Here is a 21955-nt window from a genome sequence, read left to right as displayed (position 1 = left end):
TCTTTACACCAATCATTCTGGAATTCTAAAGACTCCAGAATCATTTAATTGTGCTATAATCATTTGTAGCTTCCTACAGAGTGGTGACTAAATTGAGACCTCAAGCAACAGATCTAAAGGAAATAACACAAAGATATACAGATACTTACAATGTGTTTCTATCAAATCTGCTCCATATACTTTGGTCCAACAAATTCAGCTCCATAAAATCTAAGAGAAGGTAGTAGTGCCAGGAAGGAAGTTACAAACCCAGACTATTACACAGAAGTGTTTTGAACCATTTACACAGCCAACTCAGTGCCTCCACTAACCTAAAATCAAAAGTTACCAGATTCAAAAGAGGAAACTGACAAATCTAATACAATAACTACCATTAATTCAACACTGCCTCTGCTCTATGTTCCGTGCTGAGAGTCTCGCTGCAACATTTCCTTAATCCATACAAGGTGTGTGCTCTTATCGCTGTGTCACAGGAAGATCACACACCCCAGGTCACAGACCAGGTGAGCAGTGGGACTGGACTTGAGCCCGGACTACTTGAAATGCAAAGCCATGAGCACAACTACTGATTGTATGGCCTCGAACCTAGGAAGGTGGAATGTTGGCCAGGCCAGAGCTGATGGTGCTACTGAAGCCCCTAAGACCAGATGACCGACATGCACACCCCTAGCAAACTGCTCTAAGTGCCAAAGAGATGACGGGGAAACATTCCCCATCCTCGGGGCTAGAGGCTCAGGCAGCAGATGCTCCTGAGAGACCTGGGAAGGGCAGGCAAAGCAGCAGGAAAGGAAGCAAAGCTGAAGGGAGGAGGCCAACACAGCAAGAAAGTCTAACTGCACCTGCAGCTGCGGGCAAAAGGAAGAAAACCAAACAGAAAAGGTGGAGACCCAATCGCCCATCGACAGGCGACAGGATAAGCTAAGTACAGTTCCCGCATAGGATGGAATATTACTCAGCCTTCAGAGGGAAGAAAATTCTGACACATGCTACAGCATGGATGAGCCTTGACGACATTATATTAAGAGAAATAATAGGCCATAAAAGGACAAATACTGTGTGATCCACTTGCCCGGGTGCCTAGAGGAGTCTGAATTATAGACAGAAAGTCAGGCGGTGGCTGCCAGGGACAGGGGGAGGGAGTTAGTGTCCAATGGGTCAGAGTCTGGGAAGGTGAGAAAGGTCTGGAGATGGTCAGTGGTAACAATTGTACAACAAGGTGAATGTACTTAACGCCACTGAACTGTACACTTAAAATGGTTTAAATGGTAAAATTTTTTTTATGTATATTTCACCATAATTTTCTAAAAGTCAAATAGAACCTTGCTGTGTTCCATAGCCTTGCAAGTTCCATGACCTAGAAAGGTGTCTGGGTCCAGTGATAGGCGCTGGAGACGCAGGCCTCATGTCTGGATCTGCACAGGGCACAGCCGCAGATGGACAAACAGAAGCTCTGAGGTGAGACTGCCCAAGCCCATCCCCCAGGCACAGACTTTTCCTTCACCATGGAGGACACAAGGACTGTGGCCACCCAGCTCCTCAAGCCACAGTGTCCTGACCTCTATAATGGGAGGATGGTGCGCAGACTTCCCAGCTCGTGCTGACATTAAAGATTATCCTGGGTGGCCCTCAGAGCAAGACCTGACCCTACAAGCACTGAACTGAGTTCCACTATTGCTGGCATCACCCGTATTCATCTTTTCCCCTTGATTTTCACTCCCGTACTTGAAGCCCAACAGGAAGATGATATGACAAGGTGAAGAGGTGAGAGCTGGAAGGTTCCCAACTTCGACAAGAAAGAAACGTTTAAGCGCACACAACAGAGCAGGTGAAAGCCAGAGAACAGTCAAACCGTGAGGATGCTGGGAACCAACAATGAAAGAAAGCAAACAGCTTTATTCTTCTTTAGAAGTTAATATCTACAAATTGCTGTATTATATTGGATTTATTTATTTTTCCTTCTTTCATCCGGGTGAGAAATGGGGCCCCTAATTATTGCTGGCTGTTCTCTATCTCTTTCACATGCATTTGACGTTGTTATATTTTACAAGCCTAGAACAAAATACCTTTAACCACCCCTGCCATACACACACACGTGCAGCTCCTGCTTATTTTCATTTTTAACTTTCTGCTACCACCGTTCAGAGGTATAAGAGCAGACGATTTTCCTCCATAGACTGTATATTTGGGTAACAACACCTGGCTCTCTTTCCCTAAAAATGGCACTCATCCCCCTCTCCACCCACCAAACAGGGTTTTTTAGCCAGGATAGGAACCCAATCCCCACTTCTAAAACTCTTCATCACTTTTTACAGATGAAGACCCAAGGGCACACAGCTGGTAGGGGGTGAGCTGGAATTAAAATCAGGGCATCCCACTGTGACCAATGAGCTCTCCCAGTTCACTTGGGTCATAGTCCCTTGTGGCCAGGTTTCCAGATGTACCTGCTACAGCCTTTGGTGGCCACTGGTAGGGTGGTGATCTTCTCTGCATCCCTTTGCATTCTGAGAACTCAGGGTCTTTTTTTGTTTTTTTAATATATCTTTACTGATTTCAGAGAGAGGAAGGGAGAGGGAGAGAGGGAGATAGAAACATCAATGATGAGAAAGTTATCACTGATCAGCTGCCTCCCGCATGCCCCTGACTGGGGATCAAGCCCACAACCCAGGCATGTGCCCTGACCCGGAATCAAACCTCGATCTCCTGGATCCTAGGTCAACCCTCAATCGCTGAGCCACGCCCAGCTGCGCCTGAGAGCTCAGGGTCTTAATCAGCTACTCAAGCTCAGTCTCTCACCTCATTCTGCACAACACAGGTTGGTCCTGGTTACTTACCTCCCTTTCTCCTTGTCAAGTCACTTCTTGCCAAGTTTGGCCAGCAGACCAAAAACTTCCCTGCTCTTCCCTCACTCTGCTCTTTGGTGAATCCAGTGTGTCCCCATAGATAACCAGCACTGTTCAAAGTTTCTGGCTAATTCTCACATATTCCTTGAGCCACGTCCATGTCTGAAAGCACCTACCCACCACAAGAAGGAAGCCACTGGGTTGGTTCATTCATTTATCAACTGTTTATGTTGCTCACCTGCCAGGTGCCAGGTGCTGCCTAGACATAATAATAATAATAGAGTACACTACTCAGGTTCCTGCCCTCAAGGCAATTACACTCCCGTGGGACAGAATAAATAATTTCAGATGGTGATGAGTGTTAACAGGAGAGTGGTGAGTGACTGGTGCAGTAGGTTCTATGAGAAGGTAACACTAGTCGAGATCAGGGTTTCTAAATCTTGGTTCTATTGACATCTGGGGCCAGACAGATTCTTTGCTGTGGGGGACTGTCCAGTGCCTTGTGGGATGTTCAGCAGCCTCCCTAGTCTCTACCCACTAGATGTAGTAGCCCCTCCCCAGCTGTAACAACCAAAACTGTCCTCAGACGCTGCCTCATCGGGTAGAGGATGGGAGCAAAATCTCATGAGTTGGAAGCTTCTGGTCTTTGATGTTTAACAGCACAGGTTCTGGAGTTAGAACCAGATTAGAATCGCTGCTTATTAGCTGTTGAGTTGAGGCAAATTACTTAATCTAAGCTTCAGTTTCTTTATCAGTAAAACAGGTAAAATAATATCTACTTCAAAAGTCACCGTGGGGTGGCGGAAACAAGCTGGCGGCACAGGTAACTGCAGTCCCCGCGGTCACCCGCAACCACATCAAAATCACAACTAAAACCCAGAACCGCCGTCACTCAGAGCCTCCTGAAATCCTACAACCAGGGAACTGAAGCAGCACCAAGACTGGAACAAGGGGCGCAGACGCGGGCGGATGGGGCTGAATCCCGGAGACGAGGCCGCGGGCCCAGACCCGGTGCCGCGGGGTAAACCCGGGGGGACATCTCGGGTGGATGTTTCCCGGAGGAGCGAGGGGTCCCAGCCCCACAGCAGGCCCCCAGCCCAGGGCTCCAGGCCAGGAAGAGACGTTCCCACAACTCCGGGCTGTGAAACCAGCAGGGACTGTGGCTGAGGGCAGCGGAGGCTGTGGAGCCCCAGCAGCTCCTCTCAAAGGGCCCGGCACGGACTCATTCGGACGCTCCCTCTGAGCCCAGCGCCGGGCAGCAGCCTGAAAACACCCGGGACACTCAGGGAGGAACTAACCTGCCTGAAGTTGGGGCGAGAGGTGGAGGGGCGGCTTCCTCCCAGGCAGAAGGGCTGGCGGAGGCCCTGGCTCCTTTGGCGAGTCCTCCGCACACAGCCGGCAGGCAGGCGCCATATTTGAATCCCCAGCACCTGACTCGCACCTCTGGCCCCGCCCCGTGATTCCCGGAGGCCCCACCCCTCCCCACCTGCAGCTCATCCAGGCCATTTCCAGGGGCTTTTCTGTGCAAGTGGCCTCTCGAGCCTCATGCTTAGGACTTTCCTAAAATCTCTCAAACAGGCAGCAGCACGCCCCATACAGCTTGATAAGCAGCCCCAGGCCTAGCACTAGCAGCAGCCTGCATTAGCTCATGGCTTGGCCTCTCCTGGACACCTCCAAGCCCAGCACAAATAGCAGCCAACTGTGGTTTGCTGTGTAGCTCATGCTGGGTGGCCCTGGGCAAGGCACTGGCAGAGGGTGACTTTGCACCTCCTGGGAGGTTCCAGAGACAGTGCACCCAGTGGTCAGACTCAACCACGCTGGATTACAACCCTACCACATCCACGAGTGACACACTCAAGGGGCGCACTTGGTGAACCAAAGCCCCACTGAAGTAAATCCTGATCCATAGGGGTGTCCCTAACACAGCAGCTCTTTGGCTGTAACTGCAGCTGGTCCTCACAGTTGATTGGCCTGGGGGTCAATTCCTCCAGGTGACACCAACAGCAACCAAGGCTCAGCAACTACAACAGGACAGTGCACACAGCCCACACAGGGGAGCACCTAGAAGGCCCAGCTCAAGTGACTAGGGAGTCTGAGCCACTGGACCCTAGAAGACACCTACTACACAAAGCCACTCTACAAATTCCAGGACACATAGCAGCTCTACCTAATACATAGAAACAAACACCTGGAAGCAGCCAAAATGTGGAGGCAAAGAAATATATCACAAAGGAAAGAAACAGAAGAAATCTCTAGAAGAGGAACTAAAAAAATTATTCTGAGACATTATACTGAGAAAATCAATAACATAATAAAGTACCAATTTGAAATGAAGGCTACACAAACTGAAATGAAGAATAATTTACAGGGAATCAACAGTAGAGTAGAGGATGCTGAGAATCAATTCAGCAATTTGGAACATGAGGAAACAAAAAACACCCAACCAGAAGAGCAAAAAGAAAAAAAAATCCAGAAATATGAAGATAGTCTAAGGAGTTTCTGGGACAACTTCAAGAGGCCCAATATTCGTATTATTGGGGTGCCAGAAGGGGAAGAAAGAGGCCAAGAAATTGAAAACCTATTTGAAAAAATAATTACAGAAAACTTTCCCCACCTGGGGAAAGAAATAGACTTACAAGTCCTAGAAGCACAGAGGGTCCCAAACAAGAAGTACCCAAAGAGGCCCACACCAAGGCACATCATAATTAAAATGCCAAAGGTGCAAGACAAAGAGAGAATCTTAAAAGCAGCAAGAGAAAAGCAGTTAGTTACCTACAAGGGAGCATCCATATAACTGTCAGCTGATTTCTCAACAGAAACCATGCAGGCCAGAAGGGAGTGGCAAGAAATATTCCAAGTGATGAAAAACATGGAAATTCAACCAAGATTGCTCTACCCAGCAAAGCTATCATTTAGAATTGAAGGTCAGATAAAAAACTTCACAGATAAGAAAGAGCTAAAGAGTTCATCACCACCAGACCAGCACTACAGGAATAGTTGAAGGGTCTTCTTTAAGAAGAAGCTAATGAACAAAAGAATCTGACGAACTAAATAGATCCAGAGACATTGACACAGGCAATAGAGGATCATATTTCAGAGGAAAGAGGGAAGGGGGATGGAGGGTGGGAAGAGATTAACCAAAGAAATTATATGCATATATGCATAACCCATGGACACAGTCAATAACAGGGTGAAGGCCTGGGGAGGGGGTGGGAGGGAAGTGGAGGGGGTCAATTGGCGGGGAGGGGATAGGACACCTGTAATACTCTCAACAATAAAGATAAATTAAAAAAAACAACAAGTCACTGTGGAGAAAAACAAGATAACGTCTGTGCCATTGACTGAATATTTGTGCCCCCCCACCACCAAATTCACATATTGAATAGCTAACCTCCAGTGTGACCATATTTGGAGATGGGGCCTTGAAAGAAGTAATTTGGGTTAAATGAGGTCATAGGGTGGGGCCCTAATTCAATAAGATCAGCACCTTTATAAGAAGAAACACCAAAGTTAGGAAGGCAGCCATCTACAAGCCAGGAAGAGAGCTCTCACCAAAACCTGAAATCTGATGACCTTGATCATGAACTTCTAGCCAAGCACTCTGAAAAAATGTCTGTTGTTTAAACTACCCAATCTGTGGCATTTTGTTATGGCAGCCCACACAGACTAATACACATTTTCTGTAAAGGGTCACAATGACAAAGGGTCAATAAATGGAGCTGTTACTATTCCTGAATCCATCAACTGCTAAACTCATATCCAAGCATTCCGTTCCTGCCACATCTATACTCAATTACAAACATTTCCCATGGCATTTGTCCAATCTGACTCCCTCTAAATTCGCCATCACATTGGGGGAAGGTGCAAGAATTAAGCATCATTCACTAGCATCCATCCCATGACTTCTCCCTTCTTAATAGCACCTACATGTCTCCCCAACTGTAACAGTTACATGGCCCAGATGAGGACTGACTTCACCCCCCACTGCTGATTTGCATAAGCTTTAATGATTGGTTTAGGCCTAAGCCACTCAGCACATAGCCTGTGACCTTCCTCTAGGCCTCCCTGTAAATAAGCAGGCATGTCACCACCTTTTGCCAGTCACCTACCTGCAAACAAGAGAAGCCATCCTGAGGCCAAAGCCAGCAAAGAGCAGCACTGAGAGTACCAAAACCATCCCTGACATATCAAGGTTATGCTCTTACAGGTGGCGAGTATGGGATAAAACCCAGCCCATACTCTGCTCTCCAGGCCATGCTGGGATGTGTCTGCCTAGAAAATATATACTTTGAATATATATTCAGGATTTGAACAAAGGCACCATATGGACTAACAGCAGTTCTGAAGCAAATCAGAGAAATGTGTCCCATGTCCTGATCAAACCCTACCTGAAGCTCCCTCTTTCTTCTGAAAGTGTTAGTTGTATGCATCAGCTAATCTCCTTTGTTGTTTAGGCCACTTAAGTTTTTTATTACCTGTAACCAAAAGCATCAAGGTGATAAAATAACTTATGCAACCCCAAGGTACAGATCAACTCAAAGTATCACTCTAGCCTGTCCTTATCACTTGTAATGGCATTATCTCCATGCTGTTCAATCTGGTAGACACTAGCCAGCCACAGGTGGCTACTTAGAGTTAAATTCATATTAATTAAATATAAAGAGAAATTTTCCTTTTCATAGTATGGCTAATGAAATGTGGCCACACTAGCCACAGTAAAAGTACACAATCTCCACATGTAGACAGTGGATAAAATATTGGACAGAGTAGATGAAGAACATTTCCATTATAGCAGAATGTTCTAACTGACCTTCCACCTCCACATATGCACACGCAATGTCTGCCCCCCTGGAACCAGCCAATCAAATCACTCAATTAGTCTTTCTGTCCTTTACTCCCTCCCCCAATCAGTGTTCATTCAAATACAGAGTGGGGTCTGCTACCATCATTTATTAGGTAACTGAAATGGAAAAGGCCAGTATTTTAGGACTTTTCACAATCAACCATGATCCCCATATTTAATGAACACCCTGGAGGATTCTGAGTCAGCGGCTGTTTGTGGACCATTCTTTGGCGTTGGGGCATCAGGCTGCACTGGGCAGGGAGACGTGAGTCAGCACCGCTAATGAAGTCACCCCCAGACGCCCACAGCTGGAAAACTCTCCCAGGTAATCCTGATGCACTTTCCTTTCATGCAAACTTAATTTGGGAGCCCCTATTTCCAAAGCCGATCATTTTCTCCAGCAGCTCTGCCTGCAATCTGCCAGCAGCCATCAGGTGAGTGTAAGCGCCTGGTGACAGGTGCAAAGGGCCGCAAAGATCCCGCAGCCTTTTCAGAACATCTCTTCCTCTCAGGAACTCAGGCAGCGTGGCGACTCGCCACGTTTTATTAAACCAGATAGGCTCCTCCACCAAGAGACTTCGGCAGTAACCAGCTCTCATACTCCCATTGATGCCTCTTCTCGCAGCCATTGTCCTCTGAGATAATTACTTCACATAGAATTGCCTGAGCTTCCATTTTTAGCTAAAATGAACCTCAGAAACAGATTCACGCTGCTTACAAAAGCCAGGCCCTTTCTAACTTATGGCAGTATTTTCCCACAGATCCAGAGACAAAAATAGGCAACAGCTACATGGGTTTTTTCCTTGCTGGGCACCCCCTCTCTGACTTCTCTCTTCTAAATAATGAGATATGTACAATATGTCAATGCTGAGAGAACACTCTATGCTTTCTAAAGAATTTTACATACACCGCAGAGGTGCTCAGCCGTGGCTCTGCACCGCGGCACGACTCACTGTGGCTGGACTCTCCTCCTTGCCGAAGACCAAAGCTGGGGAATTTTATCAGGGATCGCCCGTACTGAAGCACCATGGAATATAAGCCTTTCCTGCTGTGTCCTATCCTGAAGCATCTCACAGAAACAGAAGCCAAAGTTCATGCCAACTTAGGGGACCTGTGTATGCCCCAGATGTGGATCAGGGCATACAGTTGTCAAGACTTGAAAACTGTCCTGAGTTTTATCTCACATCCAAAATCCTAAATTACATACAGAATATCTTATCTAAACTTTGAGTTCCTAGACAGCCTGTTGGAATATTCTTACGGACAGAAACACAGTCCAAACTTAACAAAATGTGAACTCCATGTTGGGCTTTTGCTGCCAACTGCACAGTCTTCATTTTATAGAGGCCCTTCCTTGCCTGGCTCCTTGATAGAAAACTGCGCTGACTTAACTTCTACTCCGAATTACCTGAGTCCACTTCCCCATCCCGCTGCTGCAGACCCCGCCCGACATGAACCATGCAGAACAATCCACGACACGAGCAGGAAGGGAGAAGGGCTGCATTGGTTTTCAGAAAACAAAGCTGCCATATAATGCTGTCCCTGAAAAAAAGATGCCCACTGGTTTTAGATGTTAATCATGTTCTGAAAGCACCCACTCTTGGAATAAAGATTGGGGTCCTTATTTATCGGTAGAATGTCCAAACAAGTAATGTTCTTAGGAACTTTCCAGCTATATTTAAAACCAAACCTCCCTAAAAGATTTACATAAAATTTAGTCATCCTTTTATTTATAAGGCCACACATTTCACAGTAAAATCACTTAAAAGCAGAGAATATATGTATAATATTTCCCGTACATATTCATATAAATGGCATCATCAAAGTGCTTTTTGCACCCAGTTCGAAGAGTCAGCAGACCAAAACTATGAGACAAAATATTCCAAGAATTATGATCAGCTGTCAAAATAGACCCTCTCCTCAGATCCCCACAATTAGAATGGAGGAGCTGTCTGTCACCAGGTGGGCCCCAAGTAAACTTACATGGACTAGAGTGACAAACTAGACCACTTCTGGAACTTATTAGTCACTTCACCACATATTTACGGACCCTCGCTGCAAGTTGGTCACTCTCCTGGACCCTGAGAATACAGGTAAGAGTAAGAAATGTGATCACTGCAATTAAAGAGGTGAAGTGTGAGAGACGTCAAGTGAGAGACAAATATAAGAGGTTGCAAGCTTGTCGCCTGACGACCAAATATGGCGCCCAGATGTGTTTTGCTTGGTTCATCCATGCTTTTGAAATAATTCTGAACCAACATTTTTAAATTGGCAAAGTTCGTGGGTTGTTTTTTTTTTTAACAAATTCAAGCTTCTGGATTCTCTTGAAAACTTGAAAAATCTGGCAACACTGGGCCAATGTTCACACATGAGAGCAATAAACTGAAGCTGTGTCAACTGCTCCCTTTGAATAAGACATGACCTTCCAATTTACCCTGGTCCCCACCGCTCCCTAATGTCTTTTCAAACATCTATACAGTACTTGAGTTTGTGATGACTATTATAAATAAATAAGTCCATTGCTAGGTAGTGTCTGTTATAACTGAGATAAGTGAAGAAATACAAGACTCTCTGAAGAGCACCATAATGGTAGATGTTAAGTCTTAAAAAGATAAAACTCATGTGGGCCAAGAATTCTAGACACCTATTTGAAGAAAATATCTGAAGGTCACTAGAATATATGTGTAAGAATATGCATCAACGTGTGTGGAAAATAGAGAAAACAGACTAAATGTTCATCCTTTAATATATTATACTTTATTAAATATATTATAGTGGTTTAATATATTATAATACAAGCAAAAATTGTAATGGTAAAGTAGATGTATAGGTAGTGAAGAAAAAAATGTCCATGATATATTGTTAGGCACAAAGCATGTATTGTATGATCCAATTTTCGTAAGACCCTAAGAAGTCTATAAAAAACATATATATGTTTGTGTGTGTGTGTGATATATATATATAAAGAGAGAGAGAGAAAAAGAGGGAGAGAGGTATATATATAAACAGAGTGATAACACATGTTTTTCTCTGCAGTGGATGAGCAATGTGGATACATTTTTCTTTTATATTCACATCTTTCTATACTGCACACATTGTTTAAATGAGGGACAAAATTAAATTTCACCAGAATCAATATAAGCTGTAGAAGCACAGACCAACTACAGATAGTAATTGACAGCCATACAAGGTCACAATACTATTTGGGTTCTAAAAACATTAGAAACCAAAATCTAGGTGCCTATGCTTTTCAATAAATAAAAATAAACCCACATGCTCCAAAAAAAAAAGAAAGTTATTTTTTAACAACTTGATCTTGAGCTTTGAATTTTTAACCAAGCCTCACAGACTTCAGCAGGCTGATGATAGTTGGAGGAGGAAATGAACAGGCTTTCCCTATCAGATGTGAATTCCAACGCCTGGCCAAGAATCCAGGTGGTAAAAACCCGCTCTATTTAAATCAAGCCAAAGTGATGCCTTCCATGGCCACATTACATAAGCAATAGGTTCAAGCACTGAACACATCTGGTCAGAATAAAGGCCCTCTGCGACCTTCAACACAATTAATTCAATATTTTCTCTACAGTTCAAAATGCTACAACAACTGGCAGACAACCATGTTAAATCATCACAGAAAAGTTAGACATATGGCTAAGTATATTTAATATGCCTTAAAAATAAGCCATGGATTTCCTAGCTAGCAAGATCTTAGGCAATATTTTTTTTATTTATGTAAAAGTTATGCCTACTCGTTACCCTTAAAAGAATTCAATGTGACAAAATACTCATTGAGCACCTACAGTGGGAAGAGATTACAAAAGCTCGAAAACAGGATGCTGGCTTCAAGAATTCAAGAAACACACAATCCAGCTCAGCCGGGATGGCTCAGCGGTTGCACATCAACCTATGCACCAACATGACACTGGTTCAATTCCTGGTTGCGGGCTGGATCCCTAGTACGGGGCATGCAGGAGGCAGCTCATCAATGTTGCTTCTCTCCCACTGATGTTCCTCTCTCTCCCTTCCTCTCTCTCTGAAATAAATCAATTTAAAAAAGAAAAAGAAACACATAATCCAGGACAGAAGAGTGGCAAATCTATAATTACAAGACTCTTGTGACTCTTGAAACCATGATGCTCGAGGGGCAAAAAGAGAGCACAGAGAGGAAGGAGCGGCAGAGTTGTGGGGAGATCAGAGAAAACAGAAGAGGGAAACGAGCAGACCTGCTTGAGAATACGCAGCAGCTCGCCCGGTGCCCTGGCAGAGAAACGCCTTGGGCGTCCACGGTGTATTTCTAGGACTGTCTTTGCTGCGGCCACCTGGCATGCCGTGCTGTCTCCGGCAGCAATGGGACGGCCTCTAAGAGGGGCATGCACACCGACTCCCACACTGAAAGGACATGGACTCAAGACTTTCCTAATGTAGAAACTGACAAGAGAAAAATTCTGAGATGTATTCAATTACAGCAGACCAGAGGGTGGGAAGAAGGGACAAGGAGAGTGAATCAGTTACAGCCACAGGCCAAAACCAACAAAATACTGCTCGCACACCTGAATGTGTACGAAAACTGAATCAACTTCCAGGCAGCTATTTCAGTTCTTACCTAAAGGACCCGCCGAACACCAGATGCCGCCACATCTTGCTTATGCACGAACTTTCCCAACTGTTGCCCACAACCAATCTAGAAGCATCGAATGCCTTTTCATTACTGTGCACCTATCCCAGGACTTTCTCCGCTTCACCTTCTCACACCCTCTGCATCTCAGCCAGTGTAAACTCTCTCCATTCAATTTACATCTTCCTTCTCCAAACACGTTATATAAAAGAGCCCTGTCAACCCCAGGATGGGGCTCATTTGGCCTCTCCACCTAGCCCTGCTGATGATGATTTAGACTGCATGCCCCAGGACCCGGTCCTTTTTCTGGACAAAGCCAAGGACAAGAATGCTGGAACCAGGATCTGAGCTCGAATCTCATGTGCGTCAGCTGCCTGGGCACCAGGATAAATTACCTGACCTCTCCAGCTAATTTTCTCATGGCTAAAATGTGATGACAACATCTACCCAGGTGAAACCCTAACCTGATGGCAGGGACATGTCAGACGATCAACAGAGAACAGGCTGATGGAGGCCGGTGGGGGGGGGGGGGGGGGGGCACGACTGGGTATAAGAGGTAAGGGGATTGAGAAGTAGAGTGGTGATTACAAAATAGTCATGGGGACGTAAGCTACAGGGTAAGAAATATAGTCAATAATATTATAACTATGTATGGTGCTGGGTGGGTACTGGAAATACCAGGTAAAGTATATGACTGTCCAACCACTATGCTGTACACCTGAAACTAATACAAAATAATACTCAGTGTAAACTGTAATTGAAAAAAAAAATTATTTAAAACATTTAAAAATTTAAAAATAAATCAATAAATAATAGTTATGATTATTTACCACTCCTAATTCAGATTCCCACTCAACCGTGAAGTTTTACCTTAGAGCAGGTTTCTCAGCCTCAGCCTTATTGCCATTTGGGGCTAAGGGTCCTCTGGTGCGAGGCTGTACCGTGCATTGTGCATGCTCAGCAGCACTCCTGGCCTCCTCTCCCTACACTCCAGTAGCACGTCCCACCCACCCTCAGTGTTAACAACCAAAAGTGTTTCAAGACATTGCCACATGTCCCCTGGGGGGAAAAGTCTCCCCGAGTGCGAACCACTGCTTTAGAGGAACTCACGGATGAGTCTCCATTTCCCAAATGAAAATGATCACAGCTGCTACCATGAAGGTATTTCAGTAAGCACCACTTAGGTGCCAAACAAAGGAATAAGTGTTTTGCATATTTCTTCTCATTTAATCCTCACAGCCACCCTATGAAATAAGCATTATTCTCATTTTCAACTAGAAGAACTGAGGTTCTGACAAGTTAATGTGCCCAGGGTGGCTCAGCTGGGAAGTGGCAGAGCCTGGGCTTAAACGCAACCAGTCTGATGACTCCAAACCCTTATAACATCAAGTTCCACTGTCTCCCCAGCCATTCCTGATCTGGGAGCCCAGGTATGGTGCTGGAAATCAAAGGACCTCAGTGTCAAGTTCTCAAGGATCATCCTTGCTGCCCAGGACCCCCAGGACCAGAGGCAATGTAGGAGAAGTTCAGGCAGCTCAGACGTCCACCTACGCTTGGTGTGGTCTAAAGGTTTCCTTCTTACTTGTCTGAACTAATTCCAGCCTTTTAAAAAAGCAGCATCTGAATCATGCAGAAAAACAAGGGTGTTTTCTAGACTTGAAAAGCTCTCCAGGGATCTGTGTACCACAATCTCCATCTCTCAAGAGATTCTTCTCTTCCAAGTGGGTTCAGACAGGGAACATTCAAATAATAACGGAAGCCAACATTTACTGAGCACTCGCCATGTGCTGGGCCCTGCGCCATGTGGTTTACTTAAATCCCATGTTAGTCTTCCATCAGCCCTAGGAAGTAGGTATCATTACTATCCCTATTTTCAGCGGGAGACGTCCTGGCGCAAAGAGGTGAAGTCTCTCGCCCTGGGTCACCCAGCTGATAAATGGAAAAGCCTGCCTTCTAACCCCAGCCAGCCTGAGCCTAAAACCTGTGAATCTACAACACATTGAGAAATTGACATTTGTGGATAATTTTACAAGCAGTACTGCAGTCCTGTTAACACTGCATCTTGCAATAACTTTGAAACATGGCTTATAATCAGGGCATAACTGCCTTTTAATTGCACCATCAAGCCACTGTCCATAAAGAGAGCTTCGCTTCTTATCTCATAATGGGCTGAAAGATTAGCCTTATTGTGGAAAACATAACTGCATCCCATTAAAGGCCCACCAGATGCCTCCGTCGACAGTACAGTGGGGCTGACACCTTAGCCGTGAGAATGTAATTCTCTTACATAACTCGTTCTCACGACACTGGAGATGGTAACAGAAAAAGTCTATACGTGCAGCTGACAGTCCCCGGAAGAACCTCTCACAATCCATTTGAGGATGGATTTGTAAAGTCCCCTGACACACAGCATGTGCTGCCCTCAATCCATAACATGAAGGCCAACTGAAGCAGGCCAGCAATGCTCATTGTCTTCAAGAACATTCCTACATCAGTCAGCTAAGGGCTACTTATCCCATTGGAGACTGCAAATGTTAAACCCTTAGCAAGTTTAACGTGATCCATCACGAATTACCTAAATTGTCAAGAGACTTTCAAATACCAGAATTTTTAGAGGCAACTGAGCTCGAGAGAGATTTAATCTAGTTCTAAATTTGACAGTGGATGTCAAGAAATACTTGAACAATTACTCTGCACCAGGCACTACTCTCGGTGCTGGAGAGGCAGCAGGGAACAGGATCAAACACATCCCTGCCCTACTAGAGCCTATGTTCTAGAAGAAACAAAACAAGGAACTTACTTATTTTGAAATTACTTACATACTATACAGTAAAATAAAGCAGAGAAGGGGAACAGGGAATGACAAGTGGCAGTGGAGTTATGGTTTTAAATAATGAGGTCAGAGGAAGAGGTATCACTGAGAAGGTGGCATTTGGAAGACACTTGAGGTTCGTGAGGAAGCAGCCTTCCAGATGTCTAGGTGAAGACCAGCAGGCGATGGGCAAGACAGAGAACGGGCCACAGCATGGGGCCCTGTGAGTCACTGTAAGGACTTTGGCTTTCATTCTGAGATAGGGACTATAAAAATGATTATAAATGATGGGTTATTCCATTATTTAATTGCGTAGCTATAAAAAGAGACGATTATTTAATCATAGAAGACATTGTTCAAATTACATTTTCTAATTTTGTTACATGCCTTCAGAAAAGTTGGTATCTGGAACACAGGGGATCCTCCCCAGGACCCTTGACTATAAAGCAGAAGTTAACATGACAGGCATGTCCTTGCCATCATGGGGGCTCCGCTGTGGAAACACCAACACAAATTCACAAGAAATACTACATGGGTGCGGCCATCATAGAGATGCAGTATAGCAAAGCTCCAGTACTGACCAGGGATTTTTCAAGGTTATGGATCTCAACATATGAGCTGCATGAAGACAGACAGGAACGCAGTAACCTACTTTTTTAGTATGTGAATGTCAGTCCTTAACAAATTTGACAGCCTTTATTTTCAGTGTATACAAAATCAGTATATCCTGTTACACATATATACAAACTCAAGGAAGAGACCACTAACATCAGAGACGGGTGTTTTGCATTAAATAACCATCGTTTATAAAGCAACATCCTTCATATAAACCCTTGTGGTAAAGAGATGTCAGAATGTTTTCACTTATAAACCACTTAATTCCCCTTGGTGGATATCATCAATTCTGCCATCTAAAACTAGCTGAAGAATGAATGCCAACAAATGCAGTGAGCCAACTGTATGCATTGCATCATAAGGTCAAGTTAATCTATTTTTAAATAACACAGGCATTGGCAAAGGGTGGCAACTGGAAACAATGCACGAGTTGGGTTGCCTGTCCTTGTGTTATTTTTTGTAAAAGCTGTGGAATGTTCCACAGTATAACCTAAAAATATCCTTCAGAGAGTGGTCTTTTGGCACCAAGAACAAAAACAGATTGATTTTTGAAAGTTTAAGTTAAAAAAAAAAAAGATATATAAACACAAGACACAATTTAAGAGCAAGAAAGGACAAAAATCAGACTCTCTATAGCAAAAATCTGATTTGCTGTTGGTTGGGGAAATTGTACACAAAGACAACACTATAAGAAAACACAGGTAAAGGGTCATTCTTATGGATCTTAACACAGGCAGGTCCCATACCAACAGAAAACAGAAAAAACCTTCACCATCCTGCCTGCTGAACATCTGAATTTTCACTTCATAAGCTCCAGTAGAGTCAACAGGCAGAAATACTTAAATATAATATATCAAGCCTGTCGGTCATTTATTTATTTATAGCTCAGTCTAAATTATTAGACACAGGCGACCAACTAAACGGAAGATCTGATGATGAGAAAAGGAACATATTATGATCCTAAATGAGAAGAAATAAAAGATGAATAGGAAGAAAAGAGGAAATATGGTGTAGGTGGTCTCGTCTGCACTTATCTAAGAAGCCCCACTGCCTGGCCGGCGTGGCTCAGAGGCTGAGCATTGACCGGGGAGCCAGGAGATCGCGGTTTGACTCCCGGTCAGGGCACAGGCCCGGGTTGCGGGCTCCATCCCCAGTACGGGGCGTGCAGGAGGCGGCCCATCGATGACTCTCTCATCATTGATGTTTCTCTCTCTCTCTCCCTCTCCCTTCCTCTCTCTGAAATCAATAAAGACATTTAAAAAGAGAAGCCACACTGGAAATCTATTCATGCATCCAACACATTTTAGTGAGCACCTATGATTTGCCAGGTGCTGAGAAACAGAGGGGTGAACAAGTGAGTCAAGCTAGTTGTTTTCATGGACCTTACCTTCCGGTGGGAGGGAGGCAGACAATAAAGAAACAAGATAATATGAAATTGTGACGAGGCTGTGAAGACACAAACAGGATGAGGGATGGCGCGGGGCACAGGGAGCTGTCTTCCACGGGGTCAGCGGAGTGCTCACACTGACTGAGAACTGATACACGCAGCTCTTTCCATCTCCAGTGATGCTACGAATCAGGGCCTCCCCTTTACCAGCACTGGCTGTTAGGCGGTTAGCAGCACAGAACCAGATGAGGAGCTCAATGAAGGTCTCTCTGAAGGGACACCAGGGGAAGAGTCAATCTTGTGACCTTCTTGGGGGAAGCAATAGCACACCCAGAGACTCTGAAGCAGAATTTGTGGGAAACCAAGAAAGGCAAGGCACTGTGTTTTAAGATGAAAATAGAATTCTGTTATAGAACTGCTGTAATGTATTCCAATTGGTCAAAATAAACACATAATATCAAAACAAAACTAAGAAAGGCACAGAGAACTATATTCAATTCTATGTGGTCATAATTCCCTCATTACGGTGGTGGTGTTGTGGTTTTTAAATTGTGTCTTATGTATTGTCTCCATTCTGTCTCAAAAAAAGTGAAGGGACTGTTTCAGTTCCTGGGTAATTTGCAAAACCACAAAGTTCACCTACAAAAATATGTAAGCATGACCTATAATATTACCAGTTTGGGAAACTACAATCACACCATTTTAAACTTCTGAAGTACAGGTTATTTGTGGAATTGCTGCATTTTGAGTGCAGAAGACCTGAAGGGGCACACCCACACCTTTCTGGCATGAAGAAACTTGTGCCCGAAGAGTGCGACTGGCCCGAGATGACAGCACTAGCTGGCTGACCTGGAACCCAGGTAACCTGCCTCATCTGATGTCATTTTCTCAATGTCAGTCTATACCCTAGGGCAGTGGAAGTCAAAACTGAAGGTGCATCAGAATCACCGGAGCGCTTGTTAAAAACACCCCGCAGGCTGCACCCCCATGAGCTTCAGAATCAGTAGGGATGGGGTGAGGCCTGAGGATGTGCATGTCTGACCGGTCCCCAGGTGATACTAATGCCACTGGTCTGGGGCCCTACTTTGAGACCCACTCACCCAGGAATTAGGAGTATAGGTTTTGGAATCCAACACAGCTGAGTCCCAGCTTTACTTCTGCCGCTTGTATGACCCTCGGAAAAGCCACCCAAACTCTCTGGACCTCAGTTTCTGACGTCTAAGTTATGAGGAATAAAGGACAAAATGGCCATCAAGCACTAGCCTCGTCAAGGGCCTGGCACATTCTAAAGCAAGTGCTTAATAAAGACCAGCTACACTCTGGCCCAGGACGGGCAGCTCAGTCTGTTAAAGCGTCGTCCCAATATGCTGAGGTTGCTGTTTTGATCCCGTCAGGGCACATGCAAGAATCACCCAATGGATGCATAAATAAGTAGAACAGCAAATTGATGTTTCCCTCTCTCTCAAAAAAAAAAAAAGTTTAACCTATAACCTATAGCAAAGTTTCCTTAATTACTTATTCCTTTTTCCACATACACGAGAATGGCTAAACTTCAAAACACAGACAAGATCAAAGCTTAGCAAAGATGTGAGCAACTGGACATTTATAGCAGCTTAATTTATTGAGCCATTATTCAATAGCCAAAAAAAGCGTAACAGTCCTAATGTCCATCGATGAGCAAAAATATAAACAACCTGGAATGTGTACACAACGGACTACTACTCGGTAATGAAAAAGAACAGTCATGCACACAATGACATGAAATCTCCAGCACATCTGGCTGAGTGAAAAAAGCCGGACACAAAGAATACATACTGAATTATTTCATTTGTATGAACTTCAATAATAGACAAAAGTAATTCACAGTGAAAGAACTCAAACAGCCTTTGCCTTTAGGGGGTGGGGGAAACTGACTGGAAGGGGACATGAGGGAAATTTCTGGGGTTCTATTTCTTGATCTGGGTGAAGCTAACATGACCATATACAATGGTCAAAACTCAGCAAACTATTTACTTAAGAGTGTGTATTTTACTATAGGTAAATATATACTTATGAAGTATACATATATATGTGCTTTATTATATACATAAAATAACATTTACGTAGCCCTGGCTGGTGTGGCTCATTTGGTTGAGCACCATCCCATGCACCAAGAGGTCACTGGTTTGATTCCGGGTCAGGACACATGCCCAGGTTACAGGCTTGATCCCCAGTAAGGGGAGTGCAGGAAGCAACTAATCGATGATTCTCGCTCGCTCATCAATGTTTCCCTCTCTCTCCCCCTCTCCCTTCCTCTCTTTCTAAAATCAATAAAAACATTAAAAAAATAACAACATATTAAAAAATAATAGTAGTAACATTCATATAGCATATATATGTAAAAATTTTTAGGCACTTCTCCCTTTAAAATGAATCAATTCCAACCTGGTAGATCCATTTAGCTTGATTCCTTCACAATCCAGTCCTGCTTCATATAATACCATTTGCTACAGACTATTTTGGTCTGTGCATCTTTCCAGAGGCCTGCCATGAAATAGAAACAGCAGAATTTTCTGCCACAAGAAGACCATGACATTTCCATGCAGACAGCACTCACAGTGACCCATGTCCCTGGGAGTGGCTAGCTCAGGGTGCAGACACACAAAGGTAACATTTTCCTTTACCATGTAACAAGTACGAGCCTATCTAATATGATTAAAACACAGTAATGAAGACACAATAAAAGCAAATCTGTCATAATGTAAATAATCTTCTCAATATAAAAGAGGGAACAGAAGACAGGTGAAATGTTTCTAACGCCATGTTTCTGTAATGAAGACGTTAAAGAGCTAACTATGCCCGTGTATTTTTCATCACATGGAATAGTAGCTTTCATTTTGTAGTGGCCTACAGGCCATTCGAGTGTCCCCATCCACATCTTTATTCTGTCCCACTACAAGCAGGACAAGTCGATTTACACACACACCTGCTGGGAACATTCCTGTGCTACACACGGATTGGTTCTGGGTATTATTATTTCATCAAAAGGGAAATAATATAAAACTTGGAGACACTACCATTTACTTCCAACCCAGTGGTGTCTGCTTCCAAACACACTTAATTATCTGACCAACCCTTCCTAAGTTCCATGATGAGGCAGCCCTGGGACAAGGCCTCCAGGATCTTTGATAACTTGTAGAAGAGGTTCAGCCACATTCAGCATCTTAATGAGGATAACAAGCTCCCATACATATCCCAATGGACACCTGGAAGTTCCCCACTATATGGTACCCCTGGCTGGCCTTCCTCCAGCCCTTTCTCCAAAATACCCCTGAACTGAGACTTGTAGCTGCTCCCATCAAATGCTTTCACCGAGTTTACCTCTATAGTTCTGTCATGAAACTCATAACCCAGGTTTCTAACACTAAAAGCTAGACTTAGAAATAAATAACTGCTCAAACTCAATTTAAATATAACAACAATTTTTTACTGAGCACTTACAATGTGCCAGGAACTGTTCTGCATGCTTTCCACTTATTAGCTTATGTAATACCCTCAAGAAAGCCAGTTTACAGATGAGGACACATTCTCTAGTGAGGCCAGGAACTGGCCCTCAAGCAAAACCTGGGGAGATAAGCAATGAATGAAGCACTTTCCCTTTTAATGAACTTACTACCTTGTATGGAAATGAGGCAAGAGATCTAACTCATAGTTTAGCATGAAGAAAAAAGTACAAGGTACACACTTAGGGGACCCCAGAGGAGGAAGGATTTGTTCATCCTGGCTGGTTGCTGGAGGGCTTCTTGGAGGAGGTGTCCAAGGAGAAGATGAAGACATAAATGGAAGAAGCTTTTCCTAACTGTCAGCCCCTCAGCTCCCAAAGCTAAAAGGCCCAGTCTACTCCTCCTGGCCCCCTCCTCTGTTTCATCTGCAACAGGCCAGCTTCCAGAATAGGACCAGCCGGCCCTTTTACCCTTTGCAGCTATTGCCCCTCCAGACCAGCAGGCACTCAGGAATTTCCACCACACTCAACTCTGCCACTTTTTCCAGCACGAGAAACTGCGTCATGGCACTTGGTAGTACCAGGGATTTCCTCAAGGGAATCGAGTCCTGCTCTGTTAGACTGACACAGGGACAACCCCTTGCGTGCACCAACTGAGATGCAAGGGAGTGCCCACCACAAGCAGCCATCAAAGAGGCCATCACTCCTCTACAGGCTTCAGGGTGGAATCAGCCGCCTCACCCCAAAGGTCAGCTCCCCACCTCTACCTCCTCAGTGCTTAAGGCTCTGCAGCCAGGGCTCAAACCCTCGCTCTAGTATCTCTGTGACCTTGGGCAAGTAACTTAACCAGTGTCCACCCCAGCTTCCGCAGCTGTAATTATGGGGTTTGTAAGAACTGCTCTCAGGATTCCTGTGACTCGGGACAAGATAATGCAAGGGAAGCATTTCACAGAGTCTGGCACCTAGTAAGTTAGTAACGAATGGTGGCACCCTTATCATCATGAATGGTGATGGTGATGGTGGTGATGGTGGTGGCAGCATCAGCTGGGGCTTGATTCGTGTGGGCGCTAAGTGAGAAATACCCCTCCTTTCCCTCCCACATCCCCCCCCCCCCCAAGCCTGGGGCTGAGCCACATGGTGGAGACACAGGCGTCATCCAGCCGTGGGGTGAATGCAGGATCTTCAGGCGGCTGGCTCAGGAACATCTGGCGCCCCAACCCACCTGGAGGGTTGCGGGATAAAGAACGATTTTCTAATGGAGGGTGTCCAATAACCATAGACCCTCTCCTCGTTCATACCCATTCTCCAGGTCTGGCCACTGACAAGTGGCAAAAAAACGGTGCACAGCGCCCGCCGCAAGGC

General features: G+C 44.7%; 1 protein-coding gene across 16 annotated transcripts in view; it reads right to left on the bottom strand.

Annotated features, from left to right (window-relative positions):
• Positions 1–21955, bottom strand: part of MAGI1 (membrane associated guanylate kinase, WW and PDZ domain containing 1) — a 511189-nt gene that overhangs the window by 487995 nt on the left and 1239 nt on the right. The window lies entirely within an intron of this gene.

The sequence above is a fragment of the Miniopterus schreibersii genome, assembly GCF_964146895.1.
Source record: "Miniopterus schreibersii genome assembly, chromosome: 15".
Lineage (NCBI taxonomy): Eukaryota > Metazoa > Chordata > Mammalia > Chiroptera > Miniopteridae > Miniopterus > Miniopterus schreibersii.
Note: the sequence above shows the minus strand (reverse complement) of the source record. Positions and strands in the feature narration are given on the sequence as shown.